At 46.5% G+C, this 24,406-nt stretch overlaps 1 protein-coding gene and 1 pseudogene across 1 annotated transcript in view; one reads left to right on the top strand and one right to left on the bottom strand.

The window, feature by feature from the left end:
* Positions 1-24,406, bottom strand: part of LOC146200259 (solute carrier family 52, riboflavin transporter, member 3-B-like) — a 95,380-nt gene that overhangs the window by 32,678 nt on the left and 38,296 nt on the right. The window lies entirely within an intron of this gene.
* The window catches only part of LOC146200260 (uncharacterized), an 86,236-nt pseudogene that overhangs the window by 962 nt on the left and 60,868 nt on the right, over positions 1-24,406 (top strand).

Consider the following 24,406-nt stretch of genomic DNA (forward strand, 5'->3'; position numbering starts at 1 on the left):
TACGGCTTGGAGACGCGTACACCTGTCAATCTCCACAAGATCGAAGTTGAAGCAAGTCCGAACTGCGTGAACTGCAAAATTCCAGAGACAATTATTCATATTATTTGTGAGTGCCCTACCTGTAGTGAAGCGAGGAGGGCCTTGGAAAATACTCTAGAGCAGTTAGACAGAGGAAAAATCTCTATAGGTGTCAGGGCGAAATAAACGGATAAGTGATGCATGATTGAGGCCCTGCTAGATTTTTTAAGTGCAGCGGGCCTAGATTCTCGCCTGTGACATTTGTGTGAACTGTGAAATGAGTGAGTATCACACGTGCATACGCGCTTATGCTGAAACATGTGTCAGTACACTTTGAGCTTCTGCTGCTGAAGTGCCTATATAGGCACGAATCCACCCAAATCGGAGTGAATGGCTTGTCCTCTAACGTCCTCCCTAAACGAGGTTCGGAATCAGAATGCTGGATTAGAGTAAACCCCTATAAAAACGGAGCATTCGCGGGTGGTCGCGGGAGTTCATGTGGGGCAGATTTTCACTCTCCAAAACGGAGCAGTTACAACATGCAGCGGCCGGTGATGTGGGGTAGATTTTCACTCTGCAAAAACGGAGCAGTTACGGCATGAAGCGGGAGGTGTATTGGAGTAGATTTTCACTCTCAAATATCCGGAGCACTAACGGTTGGTATAAGAAACAGATTCTCAATGCGAAAAATACGTTCATTGCGGCTAATATGAGACGTTTTTACTGCGGTATTTACCAATGCTGTTAGGTTCGATTCAATTTGCAGTTACCGAGCGCACATCGTCGACACGCGTAGCGGTTCATTCTGTCGAGTAAGAGATACGTTGTGCATCACGGCTTCGTGTATGTGCACGGCGCCCACTGGATTGCATTTCCCTTCCTATAAATCCATCCAGTGGCAAGCGGCCCCACCGGGGTGGTGCAGTGGTGAGATACGCCCGACTGCTGTGCCGGAGTACCCGGGCTCGAACCCGACCTCGGCGGCTGCGTATCGATGGAGGCGAAACGAAGAGGCGTCCGTGTGCTGTGCGATGTCAGCGCACGTTAAAGATCCCCAGGTGGTCGAAATTACTCCGTAGCCCTCCACTATGGCTCCTCTTTCCCTCTTTCCACTTTCACTCCCATCTTCCTCCCCTCCCTGACGGCGCTGTTGCGGTGTCCACAGAAAAAAAGTGAGACAGTTACCGCGCCTTTCCCTTCCTATAAATAAATAAATCAGTTCAGTGACAAGCGGTGCGTGCCCAAGACATGTGCGACATGTTGCGTTGCATGAGTGTCGTTAAGTGCGTGCATGGTCTCCTCAATGCCTCGGACCACAAGCGAAACTTCACTGAACTATGACATCATCACCCTTCATTCGCACCATCTCTCTCTTTTACTTCCTCTTCCCCCATTCCCCAGTGTGTAGTAGCAGGCCAGGATCTCTACCACCGGCCGACCTCTCCACCTTTCTTCTCGTTAAATTACTCTCTCTCGATGACTATTTCTTTTTGCTAGCGAAATACCAATAAACGTACAGGGAGAGAAGGGGGGTCACTGCTCAATTTTTCCAGAGCTGAGAAAACAATTAGTTGCCGCTATATTAGGTTTCTGTAAATGAAGAGTGAAACTGCTATATGTGTTACCGCGGCATATCAAAGTGAAGAGGCAGTGTTGTATTTTGTTTGAAACAAAATTTTGATTTGTAACACTGATGATCATTTTAGCTTTGTTTACCGAAAAGCCAAATTGAGTTAATGTTAAATTATTAAGGCGAAAGCCTTATAGGCTATGTCAGCAACGTGGTGCGCACAAAACGTGTCCGCAGCCATTGTGTCGTTGTCAGAAGAGTTAATTAGAGCCCCAAGGGTAAAAGTAAAATCAAACTTATGTCGACATTACCCATACGACTACTGTCCACGTTCAATAGATGTGACGACACATCAACAGGAAGTGGATGTTGACTTAATTGGTTGTCACGAAAGGAAAGGCGCAGTATCTGGCACAAACACTCTCTGGACACCTCAACAACGCCGTAAGGAAAGGGAAAGTGGGAGTGAAAGCGGAAAGAGAGAAAAGGGTGTTAGTAGTGGAGGGCTGCGGAGTAACTTCGACCACCTGGGGATCTTTAACATGCACTGACGTCCCACAGCACACGGACGCCTCTTCGTTTCGTCTCCATCGAAATGCAGCCGCGGGCGGTAGGGACGCGAAAGAAACTTTCTACTGCGCGGAAGCAACCTTTTCAAGCGAAAAACTTCACTACGAGGGTCAGAGCCGAGCTTCGCGTGAGCCGGTGCGCAGGTTGGCCAGTTTTGCGCATGCGCGAAACCGAGTGACGTATGCCGTATGCCGCGACCAAGTGACGTCACAGCCAAGGCCAGCTCCACAATCCCCTCGCCAAGCTCTGCCGCCGTTGCCTAGCAACGCTTAAGAGGTGTGCGACTCCTCCTCATTAAAAAAAATTAGTTTCCATCCGGGAATCGAACCTCTATCGCTCGGATCCGCAGCCAAGCGCTTCACCGCTATGCCACGCCCCGGGTCGTGAAGTTATTGTGGCTGTAAGAAGGAAAAGAAAATGCACGGGCCAGCTACTGGCTCTGTATCTGAACCACCTCCGCTGCCTGATTGATTTTTTTTACTTATAGGAAGGGAAAGGCACGGTAACTGTCTTACTTGGTTCCTCTGGACACCTCAACCGCGCCGTAAGGGAAGGGAGGAAGGTGGGAGTGAAACTGAAAAGAAAGAGGAGCCGTAGTGGAGGGCTACGGAAATTTCGACCACCTGGGGATCTTTAACGTGCGCTGACATCGCACAGCACAAGGACGCCTCTTCGTTTCGCCTCCATCGAAACGCAGCCGCCGAGATCGGGTTCAAACCCGGGTACTCCGGCACAGTAGTCGGGCGTCTTACCACCTCTGCCTCGTGCGGACAGAAGTGAAAATAGAGAAAAAAATGAAAAAGAAGAGGGAGAGAAAGACACGCCCCAACAACAGCCGTCGTCCATCACCGAAGCACTGGTGAGTGCAATGACGGCCTACAACAGGTTAAATTCGATGGCTGGCTAGCCCCCGCCGCAAGCAGCGTTTACCTACCGTCCCAGCCCCGTAGGGCCAGGACCTGTAAACGAATTACAGAACGCCGGTAAACGTAGACGCGATCGACATGGAAGCCAAAGAGAGTTTAGCTGCTGGCGAAAGGCGCGGAAGACTGGTAGTCACTGCTTTTCGCTACATATATCCAGGCACAACAGAGCTAAGCCATTTTTTTTTTTGCAAAAGATATACAAGGGGCGCGCGATGTACCGCATGAAGCAACAACGCTGAGGCTTTCCCATTTCCCCAGTGCATATTCTACAGTGTTGTCGTAATTTTTAATTCGTCGGCATTTTGTAGCCATGTAGCGGGTTTCGCATGGTCGTGACCTTATCGGAGCTGTAAAAGAGGAACCAGTAAGTAGATCGGAAAAGCAATGATACCATCAGATAGAGCGTGAAAGAAAGGGGTGCAAGTGACAATATGGTTGATGTGGCGTAATTAGATTAATATTAGTTTACTTCCTGGAGAAGAAAATGTGAAATATTTCAACGTGAACGAGAGGGAAAATGAGTAATTTGCGTACAAAAATGGGTGAGAATGATTAGAAAGTATCTGAAGAGAGGTAATAACCCAACTGCAGTCTGAAAAAGAAAGTTGGATTCTCTCTCAGATGTCTAACTCTCTCATCGTTTGCCTCTTATCGGCGTTCTTTTCAGTGCTGCATATAATTATAATTTGTTTACAGGAAAGGGAAGGCGCCATATCTGTCACTCGCGCAATCCGGCTGATACATAGCAGGCTCAGGCTTCCGCATTTCTCCGGTGCATATTCTGCAGTGACCTCGTTTTTTTGAAGCGCTTCACTACGGGATGTAAAGGCATGGTCATCATGTGCTTCCGATGACCTTCAAAAAGCTTTAAGCTCAAATGGAAACTTAAGCCAAAACCACCATGTTCCCACCAAAGGTCAAGGTTAACGTCAACTGCCGTGGAAAGTAGCTTAACGCATGAGCAGCTGCGTGGCGAGATACATGATCGCTCACGTCAGCCATGAGTGTATATAGAGCGGCGCCGCGCTCCTCGGTCGGAGCTATCGCTTCACACATGGTTCAACCGAAGCTAAACCACAACCACTTTTATTTCAAATGCAGTTAAGATCGCCTGACCTCTTGGTCGCCTCGCCGTGGTGGGGATGTGGTTAGGGCGCTTGACTGCTGTACCTAAGAATACGGGTTCGAATCCCGGCCACGGGAACCGCTTTTCGAGGGAGGCGAAAAGCAAGGTACCCGTCTGATGTGCAATTTCAGTACACGTTAAATGGCCTGTAAAATTTCCGGAGCCGTCCACTACGGCGTCTCATAGCCTGAGTCGCTTTCGGACGTTTAACCCTATAAACCAAACCAAGCCGAACGCAGCCGAGCCTAATTTGTCACTGTCTTTTTTTGCTGAGTTGCAGCATATTGATAGTTTTACACACAACTCGTTCATAGATTTCGTGAAAGAAACGCTGAACATCCAAATATCCTTCTTGTTTCGTACCGATATGAGACGCTCAAAGCGCAGGAAGGTCCACTTACAAAGCACGGTAGAGAGTAATACCTGCAGTGGTACAGTAGCTGAGTTCAATGCCTTCGTTAGTGAACCTATAGGTTATCCAGACACAGCACAGAAGTTTCACCCGATTCTTTTACAATTTGCGACGTTTTGCTAGCGCAAGAGTCATCGTACCACTCCCCACATAACATAGATTTCAAATCTCGCCTGTCCAAGCGTGTCACCGAGCTTACGCGGCAGGGTGCAAAAAACTGCGTTACACCTGTGACAAATCAATGGAACAAAATGTGTAACACTATCAACGGCATGTTTAATAAAACAAGAACCTGGCACTAACTCAGAGAACTCCGGCCTCAACCGACTCCTTTCCCACTCTCGAGAAGTACCATGCACTACTTGGCGCGGATGCCTTAACTACCCAACTCCGCGATCTCTATAGTCCTCCTCCCCTACCTAGCCTTCGTCCTCCGTACAATGATACCTTCATTGCAGAACTCGATGAGACGTTTACCTTCTGGGATCTGGACTGGGCTCTAGAACCGCTAAAACGGGTTAGCCCCGTGTACCCAGTTACGTGCTCGTTCGAAATCTCTCCGACAAGGACAAAGACAATTTTCTCAGTAATATTAACTCACCCTACGAAGAAAGCACCCTCCCAGCATTTGTGACACAATCATTTATAACCCTACTGCCAAAGCCTGGCAAAAAAAAACAGCACTTAAAAAATCTGTGCCCAGTTTCTCTTAGATCATGGCTGAGTGAGTGAGTGAGTGAGTGAGTGAGTGAGTGAGTGAGTGAGTGAGTGAGTGAGTGAGTGAGTGAGTGAGTGAGTGAGTGAGTGAGTGAGTGAGTGAGTGAGCGAGTGAGTGAGTGAGTGAGTGAGTGAGTGAGTGAGTGAGTGAGTGAGTGAGTGAGTGAGTGAGTGAGTGAGTGAGCAAAACGTTATTAAATGCATGGGGATCTATTATCTTCGCCTCTTCAGCTGAGTCTGACTTGGAAAGACAATGGAACGGATCTCAATCGGCTCGGGACTCATCTTGAACCGACAGATTTCTTTCCCCTTCAACAAATTGGCTTCTGAAAAGTGTGTCTACTGAGGACATCTTTTTTCTCCTCAAGCACGAATTTGACCCTCTGCCCTGTTCCCACCTCCAAGCCGTAGTGGCCTTTTATGTGCGTAAGGTCTTTGATAACCTTGCCCAAGACCCTGTCTTAAACATCCTTGCCTCTACTGGCTGTGCTCGAAAGATGGACGGCTACCTCAGTGCATTTCTCCGCGACCGCACGGCCAAGTTCTATCTCTCCGATTTTGTTTCCAATCCTTTCCCCTCACATCTGGTACTCCACGGGACGCTATTCTGGTTTGGTTTGGTTTGGTCTGTGGGGTTTAATGTCCCAAAGCAACTCAGGCTATGATAGACGCCGTAGTGGAGGACGCCGGGAATTTCGACCACCCGGGGTTCTTTAACGTGCACTGGCATCGCACAGCACACGGGCGCCTTGCTTTTCGCCTCCTTTGAAAAGAGGCCACGGAGGCCGCGATTCGATCCCGCGTCCTTGGGAACAGTAGTATTCTGTCACAGACACACACACACACTGTTTAACCTCGGAATGTCTCCCCTGTCTCGTATTCTTTCGTCTATGCGAAATTTAAAAGATCCATTCCATTCAGATGACATAACTCTTTGCTGTGCTTCTGGGTCTCCTAGAGCAGTAGCGGACACCCTACGGCAAGGTATCGATCTCATGACAAAGTAGAGCTATTTCGCACACCTGAAAAATCTGAATTGGAGCTGATTGCAAAATCTCGTGATCATCCCCACCATAGAACCATCTACTCACTCTTAAAATGGCAGGTCACCCCATCCCTCGTGTATCGTCCTGTCGGATTCTTAGACTTCATATCCATGAGTCAACTAATCAGGCCAATGTTTCTACAACTGTTAAATGTCTGCAATCAGCTTACGCATCTAATTCGCCGTATTGTCAATGAGCATGCAGGGCCACGCGACGGTCAAGTCAGGCAGCTTACTCATGCATTAGACACCGTGATTAGCACTCAGCAAAACTCCCTACACAATTGCATAACTTTGACATGTCACCAAAGACATCAGATTGAGGTAGCGCTTCGTATATTGTACAAGGCTGCCCTTAACGTCCCCGCACATATATACGTCCACTCAACACTTATACACTGCGACGCTGTTTTTGCCTCTGGGAGACCTCATACAGCAATATCCATACCGGCCAATGACGCGTCTTTCCAGCACAAAATAAGAACATTGGACACTTCAGCAAGTTGCACTCAAACCTATCGACCTCTCTATTATTTCCCTTCTTCCCCGCTCCCATATAACCTAAGAGTAATTCCATTAAAAAAAAAAAAAAACGTTGCAGCCGATACTATCTCAGGCAGACGTTCCAATCGCGTTTCCAATTTTGTTCACCCTACCGTTCGACGATCGTCTACCCATGTGCATCACGAACTAAGGTCGGAGTAGCTGCTTGCTCAATTCAGAGCGGCATCAAGTAAGCAGTTGCTCCGACCTCAGTTAGTGACACAAATCCTCGATTCGGTTCTTACATAGATCCTGCAAAGACTCGAGAACCTACCAATATTCGCCAGTATTCAAGATATCTCAATAGCACCCCCTAGCCCTTCAGGATGTACCATATACACTGATCCAATACCGGCTATACGCGTTCTTCATACGGGTCGCTTCCTGAAGAACTACAGCTTGATCTACACAAAGCTCTTACCAAACTACATCCCCATACTGTCCCACTGAGGTGGATTCCTGGTCACGCTGAAATCCCAGGCAATCGGATAGTACATCGCCTCTCCACCGAACTTCATACGGGGCACCTGGGATTCCCTGGCTTTATCCACCTACGTGGGACGCTATTATTTGCTACAAAAAACAAACAAATCAATCTTCGCTATGACATTAAAGAAACTCTTCGTACACTTCCTCTTGCGGATAAATTGCAAATGTGTATTTTTGGACGCATACACCTAAATACCCTTTTTACTCCCGCCCGATCGTTTTTCTGCTGTATCACAAATTCTACCGCACGCCAAAAATGTCCTCCATCCTATGCTAACTTAGAACACTGCGTGTTTTCGTGCCCTGTTGCAATTACGTCACCTAACTTTCCACACTCTTCTCTCCTAACGTGGCGGGCTTCTTAGCCACTATGGTGAACAAAATTCTAGTCTTTAGTGTAACATCTGGGGTTCCCAAGGACCCGTCTCGGGGCCACTTCTTTTCAGTATATTCGTCGATGACGTCTACATAGCTGCTCATTTGGATTCTCCAATATCGGGACAACTTGAAGATATTCCACATATTCTGCTCTCATCATGACTGCAGCCTAATTCAAGGGGAGGTGGACTATGTGGAAAGATGGCGTTTGTCAATTAAGTCTGACATGAATTACAGTAAGATTGCTGCAATACCGTTTAAGCAGAAGACCTTCCATTTATTTTCCCGGCGCTCAATGATGACATAACAGAGGTTTCTGTGCGCAAATTCATTGTCCACTTCGATGGAAATTTGCGTTTTTAACTTCACAATCTCTATATCAAGAGTACAAGTCCACGCTTCCTTGGCGTGACTACTCATGTACGTAAAGTCTTAGTACTGCCGTTATTTTGCCTTCTACAGGAGCCGTATATGCCGGCACCTCTGTATGCTCCTGGTGTATGAAATTCAATCTGCCATGCCTCCTTGCAAATCTTTGCAAATGTGCATAAATGCTTTATGAGAAACGTCGTCGGTCGTGGTGGTCTGTTTCTCTTCTCTCCGAGGCTCTTACATGGCTGTGTTGTGCGCTCTGGGATGATGATGATGATGATGATGATGATGATGATGATGATGATGATGATGATGATGATGATGATGAACTCTTTATTTACTCCCAAAGAAGGGTAACCAGCCGAAAGACTGGTTGCACTGCTTAGAGAAGGTCAGCAGGGATCCCTTGGGACTCTGCGGCCTCCAATGCGCGCAAAATGAGCTGGCGCTCTGGGACTGACTGACCGGTAGACTGGATGGAAGTCTCTGATCCTTGCATTCCTAGTCAAGGAGTTGTAGAGTTATATGAACCTCGCATTTTTCATCAAGCTTCGATGCCCGGTCAATCTGTGCTACAAAACCGTGTGTTTGACTTGTAGTTATTTAAACTAAGGTCGAATACCTCAGTAATACCATGCATACTATCCTTGCTCTACGTGCTCCTGATATATACCATGTGGATTGTTACTCTTTCAAGTGAAATCTGCTCTGCTTCGTAGGGCTCAAGCATATTCTGCATGGCAACTGCTTCCCTGTTTCATCATTTAGAGCACCTTCACTCTAGATAATTCTTTTGATAACATTACTTATTAATTGCAATATTCTGTATGAGTGCATCACTGAAAAAGGCATGTGGCTGTTAAAGCATTACAGAACACACGCCAGATTCTTGCTGGGTCATGAAGACATGGGTTCAATCGGCAATAAGGAATTTGCGAAATAAATAACTAAGTACTCCCTTTTGTAATTTGCAAACCGTCCTTCTTTGATATATGTTAAAAGCCTGGAAGAGGTAAAACCGCATTTTAAAAGAGAACGTTCTTCACGGAGATGGAAAGTTAGCCTCTTGCGATGAATAGCGAAGGCAAGAACAAGGCGACACTTCTTTGCGCCAGTTCTCTATGCTTATGTGTGAATGTGCACCTCTTCTGATATAATTCTGACTATCTTCAACATATGTTGGACATTTATACTCAATTTACTTAGCAATTGGCTAAGTAAAATAATTGCAAGTTTCATTGCAGCTCTCAAACAAATTTTACTGGTATTGTAAAGAAGAGAAAGCACATATGCGCTGTTCTTAATGCGTATCAGTGATTCTTAAATACGCAAAACCAGTACCAGCCGGCGTTCACTACCTTGTTCTCCTCTGCAGAGGTTCAAGTGAAATAAAGTACGTTTTCATATGTGTGCAGCCCTCTCGCTCATGGGTAGCAGCGGGAATGGGAGGATGGTGGATGATCCTGGCCCCGATGGGGCTAGGACAGGTAGGTCACCGCCGCTTGCGGCGGGAGCTAGCCTGCCACCACCGCTAAAGTGGTGGACGACGGCTGTTGTTGCGTCGCGTCTTTCTCTCTCGTCTTTTTTTTTTTTTTCTTCTCTACTTTCTCTCTGCTGTCCGCACAAGGCAGCGGAGGTTGCTCGGCCCCAGAGCCAGTAGCAGACCCGTGCATTTTCTCTTCCTTCTTCCTACAGCCACAACAACAACACATGTAGCAGCAGTGAGCGCGGGATGTTTGCTTTTTTTTTTCGCCAACCGGGAAGGCGACAATCGCCAGAAGGCCTGCTTTTGAGCAACTGGATGTTTCTGCGCATTTTAGTTAAAACAAATTGTCTATATGTTTCAAAGCTTCTACAGCAGGCTTTACAATTCAACCGCGTTTTCCTCGCCACACCTGGAAGTATGAAAATAGCGGCATGAAAAACTGCCGGTCGTCCAATTTGGCAGAATCAATAGGGACTATTCCCAAATTGTTTGTTAATTTGAGATAAAATGAGCGTGCATGCACGTAATCAATAGGCAGTTTTAATAACCAGCATTACTTGTTTCTTACCCGCCGTGTACGGAATGTGTGTACACAATTTGTCCGCAGTGGCTGTGTAGAGCTATGCCGATATGATTGCGGTGAAATAATTGTAGTTCTGAATTGTAACCTGTTAAGTGGTATAATTGTGAATATATTTTACGCTTATTGTGTTCTAAATTTATCATATTTATTTTTAATTGTGATTATACTTTAAGCTACATCATTAAGTCATATATGGCTCAATTGCTTGTGTAAAGTATACTTGCACTAAACTAACTGCAGGACTTAATTAGTTGACGTTGTTTAGCTATCAGCGATTAAAAATTTCCCTTCATGCTAAAGCCATTGGACAGCTTATGAGGGATATAATTGCACATCATTATTGATTGTCGTAATTAGTTAATTGCGATTAAATACGAACGTTACGCTACAACATCGTCATATATGTTTGGACAACTTTTAGCGAGTACGATTGCCCTGCAATATATTCACTACACTAATTGCAATACACACGCTGCCAGGCAAGTTGATGCTGCATTGCGCTGTAAACAGAAAGCGCGGCAACTTGGAGAGGGATGGAAGCGTGGTCAAATGTGGACGAGCGCGCTGTGTACGTCTTCTTTTTTCCCTTCAAGTTCTTCACACCGCGAACAGCTGTTTTTCAGAATTTTCAGAAAGTTACGGTCCCGGTCCACGCGGAAAGTGACTTTGAGCGCGCGATTAAGTAGTCCATTGACTAAGTGTGCAAGTGTGCATAGTAACATAGAGAGGGAGGGACATTAAAGCACGGAAAGGACTCCTCTTACACACGGAGACCACACGCTTTCCAAATAGCTCGTAGGCAGGGATAATAAAATGGTTCGTTTCCTATCCTTCCCGCCACCGTTATCAGGTGCAGTGGCAACTTTTTGCACCAGGCCGCCCACGTACATGATTGAAATATGTTAACTCAGCGAACTATGAAAAAATAATCAAGAAAATACGAATACTGAATTCATGATTTCTGGAGCCGCTAGGGTTCCACGGCGTCAAGCCAGCGCTTTGAACTCTCGCGCGCACCGCGGAAACGTCTGCAGCCGCCGGGAAACGCGCCGGCGCGATGTAGCCTGTTCGACTGTAGCGCCACTCACCGCGCAAGGCAGCGGCGGCGCCGCGCGGGCTCCGAGTTTATAAACAGAAACTGGTTCTAGTAACGTTGCCAAGAGCAACGTTGGACAAAGTTAGATCTGCTACATCGGCTTAGCCAAAGATGTCGCGCTAGTTATAGCTCATATATCTCCCTACTGGACCCTCAGGCTCCGTTTTAATGCCAAGGAGCCCAGCCCATCCTCGAATCGTAGCCATTTGCAGCGTCAGCATGATCGGTTCATTGCTGCCTACGTAACCACTTTTGACTTTACTAGCACTAACTCTCTCCCAAGACACTTGTGAAAGCAAAAAGAGGATGAAAAAATAAAAACATGCAAACTTCGCGACCCGAGCGACTAAAATTGGCCTGCCCACAACAATAACCTGTACACAGATCTCTCTCCAGCAGATAGAAGGAAAAACAAACAAACAAGAGAACGCAACCTTTCCTTTCGCCATATGTCGCCTACGCGTCGACATCGCACCTGGTCACTCGTTTCGACGCATCCTTCCTGTACTTCTTGATGCCACGCACTGCAATAAGTGGCCCTCTGGTTCCCCCGAGATCAGCACCATCTGTGACCTTTGCTCCCGCGGGCGCGTTATTTTTACTTAAACGCCACGCAACCCACCCCGTCCCGAGGTGTGCATGTCTCTCCTTTGTCATACACGGGACTGGCTAGCTTAGCTTCGACGCACCTGCCGTTAGACCCTATTACACTTGTCACCTTAACGGCCTTCGTCGTTACCGTTCACTTCGCACAGCGGAAATACCTCAGTGCCGATAGGCGTCTCTGTACGCACACACAAGGAAATACTGCTTCTGTGGACCGACGCTTGACAGCATCTGCCACGTTACCGCTTTCCAGCGTGTTTTCAGAGCATATCTATGTTTTTGTTTGAGTGCTAAAGTGTCAACTTTGACACAAAGGCGGACACCATTTTTGTGCGGCGGGGCAGTGCGTGAAACGGGAAAAACAGCGTGATCAAACCACTCCTGTTCACAGTCGAGGCTAGTCGAAGCCATCAAAACAACAGTGACGAAGCAGGCACATGCTCGCTTGCCCATTCTCTTCGTCACTTGAAAACCCGATAACGGTCATTGCTAGGTGAGCGTTAATTTATCACATCGGTTATCTTTCACAAGTAAAGGTCGGAAGCGATACTAGTGGCATCCCCATCTGCGGACCTGGCTAACGAACAAGCTATATCCGTGGTGTAAAAAAGAAAATAAAAACGTGCACACCTGTTAGCAAACAGGTTTCGTGACTATCTCTGCACGCAGAAGCCGGCGCTCGAATGGGTCCTGTCTGGTTGCTCAATGTGCATAAAGCATCTTTCAGGGATCCGCCGCGTTGGTCTGGGCAAGGCTCTCGGCTACTGACCCGGAGTAACCGAGTTCGAACCCGATCGCGGAGGCCATGCCTCGGTGGAGGAAATGCGCCCGTGTGCTGTGCGTTGTCATTGCGCGTTAAAGATACCCAGGCAGTCGAAATTATTCCGCAGGCCTCCACTCATTGCACCTCTTTTTCTTCTCTCAATCCCACCTTTCAGCCTTCTCTTACAGCGCATACTGAAAAAGTTTGCGAAGGACCAGTCGAGAAAAATAAGGACAAGCGCTAACTCATCTGTAAAGTTTATTCAAGACACATACTCGAATAAATAGGAAAAGCCAACCAAAAATAAATGAAGCTGACATGCAGATCGTCATATGTTACTCCGTATATGCCAGTGAGTTCGCCAGGAACCGAAATTCCATATCACAGAAGTGGAAGAAAGTCTGACTTACGCACTTAACTCCAGTGATAAGCATATGAAAGGTTTCCTAAGCTCGCGCACGAGTGCTTGGATATAATTGCTATTTTATCGAGTAGCGGGCTACATTGGATCTCTTTTTCTTATCGTTCGTTTTACACGTGCAGCAATGTTTAGGGAGGTTATCAACGGAATTTCCCCCGAGTAATCTCCGAGGTTTACCCAAACTTTCATTGACGCATCGGCGGTTTGGACGATGTACAATGCACCACAAAATAACGACAACTTGCAGCCAACTCTCCTGGCACAAGGAACGAAGAGGGTTGTATGCTTTATACCATAGTAATTTTTTCGTGCTTTTCGTTTGCCACCATCGGCTCTGCACCTGCGAACAGGTTGCTGCCAACTTTCCAGAGGCGGAAAACATGATCGGAACGTTGTGATGCCCTACCCTACTGCATCTGCATGTTTTGGTCCATGTGCCAATCTATGCACAACATTTCGACGTTCTGTTCCCCAGGGTTTAGGTCGCGGCCCTGCCTTGATTCGCCTCACCAGCCTCGCATAAGCTTTCACGATTACATGCAGAGGGCACCCACTCCTTTTCAGTCTTCCCAACTGGTACGCATCACTTTCATTGATTGCAAGAGGGCAGGACGTAGAGATGGCCGCTTTAAAACTGGAAGTGACTATGCCATTCTTTATGATTATGGAATGGCCGTACAAGAAATCGAGCAAAGGCGAAGTAGACAAAACCGTAGAGTAGAAATGAGGTGAGTTCATTTTAAAGGTATGTCGATATGTAGACGACTATTTATCATTGCCTTCCGAACTGAACCAGCAACAAATCGTCGTCAGTAGAATTTGCGTGCGGGCTAGTTAGTTAGGTGAATCTTCTGAGAAGCGGAAGGAAGTGTGACTTACGCACTTTGTTCCATTAATGCGCCTATATATGCCAGGGTTCCCTAAACCTGAGCACGAGTCGATCAATGTGCTTGAATGTAATTTTTGTCTTATCGAAGAGCGGTTTGCATTGGATCTTCTTTTTCTTATCGCTCGTGTCACACGTGCGGCAATGTTTAGGGAGCTTATCAACAGAACCAGGGAGTAGAAATATCAGGATCGTTGTCAACGTACTGAACCGTAGTAAAGAGTGTGACCGTAGTCTAAATTGCACTGTAGGAATAGCTAGAGACGGAGAGGTCGAATTTCTTGATTTGTCACTACTCTTTCGCTCGCAACATATAGCTTGGGCTTACCGCCCCAGGACCAATAAAGCATCGCTCGACTCCTCATACATGTATAAAGGTGGTGGGTGCTACGCACGGCTGGGGTAGTACCGGACGCCTAATTAATTTCTATTATCCCATTTACTTTGAGCTGTTACGAAGCAATTTTCGAAAATTAAACACATGATTTGAGCAACAAAATAGATGCTGAAAAAATAGCGGAGGTTTAATCCATGTAAATTTAACATCGTATTCCGAGCGCAAGCTCTCTTAAGCATGACTACACGCTCAACTGACGCCTGTGCCGAAGCGTTGTACAATCTAAACATCATACTCGGTCTCCAAAAGAAGGCAGTTAGACTGATCGCTGGTGCATGCTACACTGCCCACACAGAAACACTATTTCCGCAATATAGGATTCATCGTGTGCATACCATGTTTGAGTATCGTCTACTTCACTGCCTTAAATTGTCACCTCAATGCTTAACTGATTTCTTGAAGATTATATCTGGACTTAAGCCTTACGAAAAACCCTTTCACACCAGAAGTAAACAAATATGGGACGTTCCTAGAACGAGGATGTTATACGGTAACCAGAGCCTTCGTTTTACTTTACCATGCATAGTAAATCATTATAGCATACACAACCCAAACATCTTTACCGCCTCAATTAAGGATTTTAAGCTATATTTTATCAATTCCGCACTGTCTGTCAGTACTGTCCGTTCCTTGCCGTAAACATTATTACAAGAATAGTCACTTCATTTTCATTACGTTTTGTCATGTTTCGTGCATACCGTTACATTATTGTGGGCCGTTAATTTACTGTGCTGGTTTTTGACTTGCTGTTTCATTTGTATATATGCTCTTTCTGTGCTTCATAATTTTTATGTTATATACGTATATCTTCACCTTAATGTCACGCGTCTAACAAGACGCGTGACATTAATATTTTCGCCACCATCACGCCGCACTGAAGTCTCCGGAAATCATGCCCACTTGAGGCTCTTAAACGTGCACGTGCACTGCAGTAATGGCAGATCAACAGATCTGACATTACTGGGCCTCGGGCATCTCTCAAGCAGAACCGAGAACTGGGCGAGTTGGTGAACGTTCAACATTATGTACAGCGCGAAAAACAAAGACAGCGCTTGCTTGTTTGTTTGCGTGTTTCATCTTCTGTCTTCGTTTTTCGCGCTGTACATAACGTTGATCTCTCAAGCTATTGTTGTAGCTCTTCGCCCGAGGCCCATTTCCTGTATATTACTGGAAATAAATTTCTTTGTTTCAATTTTCAATTTGGACACGTGCTACGTCACTCATGGCGAGACTGGGCAACCAAGTTCCGGCGAAGCAGTTAAACTCCCCACATAGTCACGTGAACAGTGCACGTTTAAGAGCCCCAGGTGGCCATGATTTCCGGAAACTTCAGTGCGGCGTGATGGTGGCGAAAATATTTAATCAAGGAATGAGATTGTGCAGGCCTAAAAGAGCCTTTTATATTATTTGAGTCCTTACTCTGAGACTCTTATGGACAAAGACGCCACCCTTGCCATCTCGTTTCAACGTCAAACGCGCGCAGTGCAAATAGGTCCAAATTTTAGAAGTCCACCCCAAATGTGTCTCCCGGCTCAAGATCAAACACGCAAGTGAATGACCTTGGGAGTTTGAGTGCGGAGGGTAAAGTCTATGCTCTGAAAGACGAATGCTGTACTTTGCAGGCCAGATCCCATACCAAACCGCAGTTTTCAGGATCGAAACAAATTTCGAAAAATTTGCCTGTGAAATTATATATTTCGAAAGCATCTCATAGAAGCATCTATCATAGAAAGCATCTAGAGCAGCAGCCAGCCTGTTTCGGATGTCATTTAAAGGCAGAGACACTGGGCAGTGATAGAATGCTATTGACTGCCGTTAACGGATGAGAATTATGCTGGTTATTTCATTGCCCCGAATACAGTGCCAATAAATACTCAGTGTCTACAAATCTCATTGCAGAGAAACTGAAGTATAACCCGGCGAAATCAGAGAACTACACCCTCGTCGTGCCGATAATATTACCACATTTCTACGGCATATGGAGCGCTGCTCATCGCTTAGGACCTAGTAAATAAAAACAAGTCATTCACAACGGGAAAGCAGTTCGCACACAAATCTACGCCACAGAAGTGAAGGCACAATATTGTTAGTGGAGTTGAGCATCTTATAAGTAAAGCACTCATTACTAATTAGAATCCAACAACGCGCGGCCACTTCTGACGATTTTACACCTCTCTCACACGGTTGAGAGCTAAATGAATATATTAACCATTACAAAATATCAGTGCCGGATTCCTCAATTTTCTGGAGCACTGCACTTGGTTACCAAGACGCGATAGCCACGATTGTTAGAAGATTGTAAAAGAATGCCGAACAGACCAAGTGGAGTTGCAGTAGTAAGAGGTTTTATTCAAAAAAGTAGAAAATGCAGAAACATGAAACAAGGACGGAACCCTCAGTGTAGGGCTCCGAAAGAACATATAAAGCTGCTGCCGCAGTCCGGAATATTACAAAGCTGGCTGAAGGCCGAGATTTTGATGAGCTGGTCGGTAGAGCGTTGGGAAGAAGGGTCGGGCTGCCAGGAGAGGGAAGGGAAGGAATGAGTTTTCTGAATGTCACCAAATTATGTGCTTCAGGTTGTGGAGGGCTCCCCAGAATCAGCGTTATGCTGGCCCGGGTTTGTGGTGTTGAAGAAGACAGAGTAAGAAAGTTGGGTTAGGTTGGGGGTTTAATGTCCCAAAGCGACTCAGGCTATGAGAGACGCCGTAATGGAGGACTCCGGGAAATTCGACCACCTGGGGTTCTTTAACGTGCACTGACATCGCACAGCACACGGGGCGCCTTGCTTACTGTGGGAAAGTAGTGAGCCTGAATCCACCTCCAGATCGATGCCTCGTGTCTGTGAAAGAGAAATCAGTCGGGAAAAGTGCAACGCGTAGAGAATGTTGTCGGGACAATGTGGAGGGACTGAAGTGAGGCTGCTATCGTTGCCGTCCGGGCCTCGATTTCTCGACCCATCGCATGAACGCACTCATAAGCACATATGCTCGCGTGACCGGAGACCCAAAGCAGGGCCACTTTGAGCATGGAAGTGGGGAGGGGACCGGGGAAAGCAGGTCATTGGTAAGGAGTGTGACGGAATTGGTCAGGCACTGGCGGCAGCCTGCCGTGGAGTCTGATAGAATGTATGCTGTGTTTTCGGATGGGTGCATGGAATGAATTAAGGAAACGGCATGACTTTTTGTGAATTCTTCGAAGGTGGCTGGATCCGAAAAGCCGTGTACACTATGCGCCGCGTGGAAGGGCATTAATGTGGCTTCTATACAAGTTCAGATGCTAACCAAACAGATTAGGAAATTCCTCCAAGTATCCGTACGATTTCGATTTGCATCCACGCTAATAGGCAGTAACTTTGAACTATGAGAGAGCTTTCACATGGCATCTCAGTAATTAAGTTCCTTTAATGCTATTGTAGGGCGCTGGAATTTGCATTTTCTTGCAAGTTCGTAACAGTACTAAAGCTCAGTAATTAAATTTAACTGCTTTATCTTGAATTTCGTTCGCTAGCAGTGCGTGGCTCTCGCCTGACGGAAATTGGAACCCTTCGTGTAATCAGCAACATTCCTTCAGATCTCTATTGTGAAAATGCTCGCAAGTAAAAATAGTTTTTGACTAGCACGCCATGATGATTGCACTGATCTACATATTCTAGCATGCAATCGCAAAATCATCGGCTAATGTGTTCCGCTTTCATGTGCGAAATTACGCGCGCTGCACTGTCCAGTACATACAAGGCGGCAACTGCAGTGCGAAATCTTGAAGGATGGTACCCAACAAGACTCACCGCGGTCCAGAACAGTTGCTACAAAGATGTCCTCTCCACTAAGAGAAAGGCTTGATATAATGATCCTGTAGTTGAACCGCTCGGGAAATAAGGCTACAACTTTTGTAGTCCAGGTTTCTGTACATCTGCGTTATAGACACTACGCTCGCAACACTGAATGCCAAACCCCATATAGATGCACTTGCCCGGCTTCCGTTACTCTCTTCCTATCTGAAACGTGACATGGTTGTAATGAACGATATATGCTGCATCTGTTCTGCTGCATGCAAGCACAAACTAACTTAGCGCACATGTTCTCTTCAAACGTGCGTAACTGAAGGTTCAGTCACAGGTACCTAATAATCCTCAACAACAGCATTCAACAAAGCCAGTTTTCTGGACGGTCAGGAGTCGCTTTTTGTGGTGAGCAGGCAGTGCTCAGAGCCCTTGGCTTCACTCATATCCACGAGACGTTAGTGATGCTGAAGAGCACACAGATTATCTCTGTTCTTTTATGACCCTCGTTCGCTGCTTGTAATCCTTCCTTTGCCGATTCTAGCTGCTGGGAGAGGCAACATCGTAAGCGTAAGCCAGACGCAATAAGAATTTCTTCTCTCAGAAGTGGACCAGGGAGCTTATCTCTGGGCCAACATTATCCTTTTTGGCCAACAGCACGGCAAAGTCATGTGGAATGTCCAGGTTTGAAGAAGCTGCAACAGAACGGCAACAGGCGGCAATAAAAACGCGCCTCAAAGATTGTACGGAATGTGTTCTCCGTTTTAACAGGAGCATGGCTGTGGTTGCTAGCATGACATTTTGAATAATTTTTCTTCAGATTAGAGAGGTTAAATTCCCTTCTGTCAGCCTACACGTCTCTCCAAAAGAAAACTAAAAATTGGCTTTTGGAATGTCGCACGCCAAGAAGGTAACCAGCTATAAAACAAGGAAAGTGCGTTGGTCGCACGTGATTATTATCGGCACCTGAAGGCTGAACATTTGTTCCATTTCATTGCGGAAGGATCCGTACGTGGCAGTATTCTGCGTAAGAAACTGTTAACTGCCAGTCATGTGGCACCAACGTAGCCTACAGATGATCCCGCTAAGCGATCGTGCCGTTTACCACAACAGCATGCACTCTGTCAAAAAAGTACCATGGCTGCTTTTCTTAGTATAATATCACCGATATTACTGAGAGGCCGCAGTTAGCGCGCGCAGAGCGCGAGAACTGGCTCGTTCCCTGAGGTAGCCTCCGAGAACAGCGGACACGTGCGTACGGCGACAGCGGTCGGGGATTCTTCCGCTTCTTCGTTGTACACGGGGAGAGGGGGGGCGGGGTCCTCTCTCTCACAATGCAAATGGCGGCTGAAGCACACGCCAAGACGGCGTCGTCCAGCTGGAAATGAGTGCCGGCTTACCAAGGTCACTTGACAACGTCCGAATTGCTGTTGCAAACGCTCGCCACTGCGAAAAAGGATGCACCCCGTCTCCTATACAAGGCACCTATGAAGACAATATCTGCTTTATCCACGTTTCAAAATGCAACCTGAACTTCAGGTACTGTACTGTGCCGGCTGGGCTATCGTTTCTTTGAAAAAATTCAGAAAACAGATCATGGGCTTGCGAACCGAGCCATGAAAGCACATCTTTCTTTTTCAGATATCTAAGTTTGAACGGCTGTTTTTCGGAAGTGCGCGTGATTTCCAATCCTTTATATTTCGCTTAGTCTGCCGCTTTCCTAATGCACGCAGCTAATGACGCATCTTGTACGGTTTCATGTCGCACTATTTTTTTTTGTCACCTTTCTTTTGAGCATGTTCGAAAGTAAACTGTTGGCGTTCATTGGTTTCGAGTTTCAATGTGAACCGCATTATAAGTTACCTTGGAACATAATTTTCCAATTGTTATTCTTCTTTTTATTCTAGTGAAGTCCCAACTTCTACCGCTGGAATGAGGTAAACGCGAAAGAGAGGACAGAAAAACACTAGACGGTCCGGCCAAGTTAATTTTAATATTCATAGTTACCAATAAACATCTGCAATCCCTACACCGCTTGGAGAGCAAAAATTTCAACCAGCTGCATTGATAGCCTACGATTTGTTAAAGTACGAAGTTCCACGCTTACGTGCCGCGCGGATATTTGACAGATCTCCACAATACCTAGCAGACCGAAATTGCAACTCCCTGCCAAAATAAATGCGGCAGGTTTTTCACAGTACGGCGGCACTGAAAGCTTGCTTATCATTCAAGGTGGCTTAGGTAATATGAACGGCTATAAAAATGAAAACACGAAAGGGACGCTGATTATCAGCTAAAATGTATTCACGTTGCCTTGCCTTCTAATGATTATACAAAAACAAAAACTACAAGGACACAAAGCGCGCACTGCAGTTATGAAGTGCCCAAAATACTTAGTTCTTCCGAAGACAAACCTTATCAATATGACGCAGCACAAGATAAAGCAATCTGCTGTTAGCAGAATATCCTGTTCAACAATAGCCCCCGCTGGTGTAGTTCTGTGGTTAGGGGGCTAGACAGCTGATTCAAAGGACAAGAGCTGGATCTCGGAAGCTGCGATCGCGTTTCTTTCTCGGCGAAGCGCAAGGCGCCCACAGAACCCCAGATGGTAGAAATTATCCCCCCCCCCCTTCTTCGGCGTCTCTCATCGCTTTAGAGATGAAGCCCCTTAGATGAAACCAGCAGTTTGAGGGGAGCCATCACACTGGGGCCGAAAGAGGGCCTGAGGACAGCTATACACAGGATAGCGCCCGAAAACTTTTATGACGTGATTCGTTCCCAACAATTGATGATTTCAGATCTCCCCAAACGTGGTGATTCGGCGGTAAAGCAGGAGGCGACGATGGAGGTGATGAAATGTATTCATAATATTTGCAACATTACAAACTGCAAGTTACAGAGATTGAAGCCCGCAGACGAGCTCAGCAAATGTATCTAAATGAAAAAAAAAAAACATAATCTCACATAGAGATATCTACGGAACCTTGTTTTTCGAGTGAACGTGTGAAGTTGAGCCGAGGTACTGCAGACTTACTTGCTAAGCACGGAGTCAAGATCTAGAATTAATTTTCTCCGAAAATTTTCGTTTTTAACCCTTCGTTGAGAAAGAAATAGGGGCGGCCATTTTCAGTGGCCTGCCCATGCGTCAGTTCACCAACCGAAACGATCACGCGTGAGGCTGGTGCTGCCCCGTAAGTTGAGGTCAGCCCCAGGCTAGGGCCATACCAGAGAGGACTCTGGCCCCATTAGCGATATAAACTCATCGCAAATACACTAGAATAATTACTCTCTGAGGTTAGAGTACACGCGTCCTCTCTCGTTAGGAGGCTTCTTAACCATTTTCCCCTTGCACGCCGCCGCCCCTTCCACTCATCCGGTATTTGTGAAATTCTTGATATCAGCGCGATCTCGCTTATCTGCGGTCAACAACAGCAGAGAATTAGAGCCACAAGGAAAGGCCACAAAGGAACTGTACCGAAGGCGACGGCGTTCTTGGAGTGAACAAAAAAAAAAGCAGGATGTTTCCCGCTCCTACGCTTTGGACACTGTGTCCGAAGGGTGACAACTGCTGTCCGCGTTCGTCTCCAAAGCTCCTAACTGGTCTGGTTGGTTGCTAGGTTCGGGCATAGTGGCTAGCGCAAACAGGCATGTGTTCGTAGCGCACTAGCGGATATGCATCCACATTAACGACATTTTGTTGTTTCGACGTCTTCCAATAGCAAAACGTATACGTTTGTGACCCTCACCACCATTCTCAGGCGACACTGCAACGTTACATAAAACGATGAGACGCAGTTAATAAATTGTTTCAAAGTGAAAGGTCGATGTCGTTAAGTCGGCATTAATTTGCATTGCTGGGAGGGTTCGTGAATTAACATTGTGAAAAGAACATCGTACAACCACGCCGTGGTTGGTGCAGCGGGGCAATCGACTGCTGTGCCAAAGGTTGCGGGATCAAATCCCAGCCGCAGCGATCGCTTTTCAATGGAGACGGAAAGCCAGACATCCGTGTGCTCTGCGATGTAAGAGCAAGAGCCTCAGGTGGCTGAAATTTATGGAGTTCTCTACACGACGCCTCTCATAGCCTGATTCGCTTTGGGACGTTAAACCACACAAACCAAACCAAACCAGAACACCCCACAAATAAACGGAGCAGAACAACAGACAAAGGCGAGTGTCACAAAATCGGTGTAATTTATAAAAGCGCGGCTCAAAGTAATGGCGCCGGCAAATGCCGTACAGAATTCGAGAACTTCGGAGGAAAGGAAATCCTTATGATAACGAACAGGGAGGGCATACACCGTCAGGGTACTAAGCTGTGTCCTCTCCATTTCGATCGAAAGCGGCGGCGAACGATTGGTGAAAAAGGAAACTGCACTTCCCAGAATATATCTGCGCACCACACCAATGAGGACGCGCGTCTCGGCGAGAGCATGACAGGATGTTTGCATCGTGGGCGTTACGTGTGGTTGTGCACTTCCTTTGTCTGTCTTATGAACAGACGCGGCACACCATATAAATGAAGTTCACGTAGCATCGGCTGTCATATCGTTTCATATGGTTGCCTTCTGCCGAAACGCTCTACCCGGATTCCGGAAAGGCCCGCTGTTTGACCAACCGTGAACCTGAGAGGGAGCGGCACCAGTCTTTGCGACGACCACGTTGTTAATCTCACAGTAACTGGTGTGTTCTGGCATTAAGTTGGTTTATCTCTGTAATGAATTTATGATTTTTAGTAGTCCCTATGCTTAGTTGAGCTTCCATACGTAGCAATGCTTTCGTGAACAATGTGTATTTGCTCCAAATATTATTGTGTAAGAACTGTGCGTCATCTCCTTTCTGCATAAAGTTTGCACTGTCTGTTAACTGTGGTGGTTGCCCATTCTCTGGCTTGCTAGCAGCGACCGCCAGATGCTAATCAGCCTCTCATTTTTGTCAATTGTGTCTAGATGCTGGCGAGTTTGCCATAGAACTCGACTGCATTTCTTCAGAGATTGCAGAAGTTTCCGCCCACGCTTTAAGGGTAACTGAGAGTGCACACCACAAGTGGCACATTTCTACGGTAACAGCGAGACAAATACGCGTCTGTAAACTACCGGTCACCAGCACGAAGACTTCGTGGAGAGTTCATGCATCACAATGTAACGCTGACATCGAACGCACGACACCCATTTCAAGCACCTGGTAGCAACCGCCGAGTGTTGACAAACTCCACCGCCTTGTAATCCCTCAATGACCTGAGACAATCAAGCAGCTCTTGGCATTCTGATCAGCGCGTCAACAGAGAGACTAATGAAGCTAGGCATGCCCAACATGCTAGACTATATAAATGAAACCAACTTAACATCGCAGAAATATCTCCTAGCCAAGAGCAGGACAGGTAGACCAGTGTTAGACCGACACAAACTGCCGTACATAAGCACAATGAATGAAAGATATGACGTCCCTTAAGAGCTCGATATCTTACATGTCAAGGCTATACCAAGAAGCATACATCGTGTACACCATGAAGGAAGAAGAGAGGCGAGAGCTCAAACATTAGAAATGCAATAGAAGAATTACCACAAAATAATTTACCCTCATGCGACAGGACCTGTTAAAAACATCATGACGATAGCAGTAATAGACTCGTGTAGTAACTCTCAGAAATAGCGCATCACAAAGATGCAGGGAGTCACCCAACACAACGGGGGAGGCAGCCATTGCGCTTCTGATCACCCTCAGAAACGCTCGACTATAATAACAGATTCCCAAGAAACATACAGAAACTACACCATAGGCAGGATAGGGCAGCCAGCCATAAGGATCCTCAGGAACATCAAGGAAGACGAAAAGAGAGGAATGGTGATATAGATACCAGCACTTCAGTCCGTAGAGGGGAACGAAGGCGCACATGTCGCCACCAGAGCACTCCTACGCCGGGCACCTCAACACACGGGCGAGAACAGCTGCTCAAACAAGCTGACCACCTAGTCGGAAATCCCGCAATACCATAAGGATAGGTAGGACTGAATAGGCGCCACCTGATAAACACCTAGACAAAGAACAATAAATAACAATGAGAATAATTCAAACAAACACGTACTCAAGCCCAAATAGATTTCAGGCAATCTACCCACACGGCTATGAGCCACAATGCGCACACAGTGACATGGTCCCACGTGACATAGGACTTATGCCACATAGTTTGGGCCAGTCAGTACAACAGTAGGAAGACTAAAAGG

Source organism: Amblyomma maculatum, chromosome 2, assembly GCF_055883805.1.
Source record: "Amblyomma maculatum isolate TAMU_Amacu chromosome 2, ASM5588380v1, whole genome shotgun sequence".
Taxonomy (NCBI): Eukaryota; Metazoa; Arthropoda; class Arachnida; order Ixodida; family Ixodidae; genus Amblyomma; species Amblyomma maculatum.